Here is a 558-nt window from a genome sequence, read left to right as displayed (position 1 = left end):
TGATTTGACAGTATAGTAACTGATTCGACGTTATAAACGCCGACTATTTTTGTTGGCTTAGTCCTCATGACTTGCCACTGATAGTTATTCAGTGACATTTCTTCAATGAATTCATAAGCTTCTTCAGGTGTTTTGTTGTTGATGGTTCCGCCAGTAGCTGCGTCAACCATTTGCCGAGTCGAGGGATTTAGACCATTGTGGAATGTTTGTACCTGCAGCCAAAGCAATAACCCATGGTGAGGGCGCCTTCTCAGTAAGTCCTTATATCTCTCCCATGCATCGTAAAGTGTTTCTAAATCCATCTGCACAAAAGAAAAGATACCATTACGTAATTTAGCCGTTTTAGCCGGCGAAAAGTATTTTAGTAAAAATTTTTTGGTCATTTGTTTCTAAGTAGTAATTGACCCTCGTGGTAACGAGTTCAACCATTTTTTAGCTTTGTTCCTCAATGAAAAAGGAAATAACCAAAGACGAATGGCATCATCAAAAACGCTATTGATTTTAAATGTATCGCAAAATTCTGGGAAATTTGCTAAGTGAGCGTTGGGATCTTCATCC

At 38.7% G+C, this 558-nt stretch overlaps 1 non-coding gene across 1 annotated transcript; it reads left to right on the top strand.

The window, feature by feature from the left end:
* The first annotated feature begins 228 nt into the window (after positions 1 to 228).
* LOC121211597 (small nucleolar RNA R71) lies at positions 229 to 335 on the top strand. Its single transcript, XR_005906817.1, has one exon. It is a non-coding gene; the product is annotated as a small nucleolar RNA R71 (small nucleolar RNA).
* The last annotated feature ends 223 nt before the right edge of the window (positions 336 to 558 follow it).

The sequence above is a fragment of the Gossypium hirsutum genome, chromosome A12 (genome assembly GCF_007990345.1).
Source record: "Gossypium hirsutum isolate 1008001.06 chromosome A12, Gossypium_hirsutum_v2.1, whole genome shotgun sequence".
In the NCBI taxonomy this organism is placed as follows: Eukaryota; Viridiplantae; Streptophyta; class Magnoliopsida; order Malvales; family Malvaceae; genus Gossypium; species Gossypium hirsutum.
This window is presented reverse-complemented; position numbering and strand designations above follow the sequence as displayed.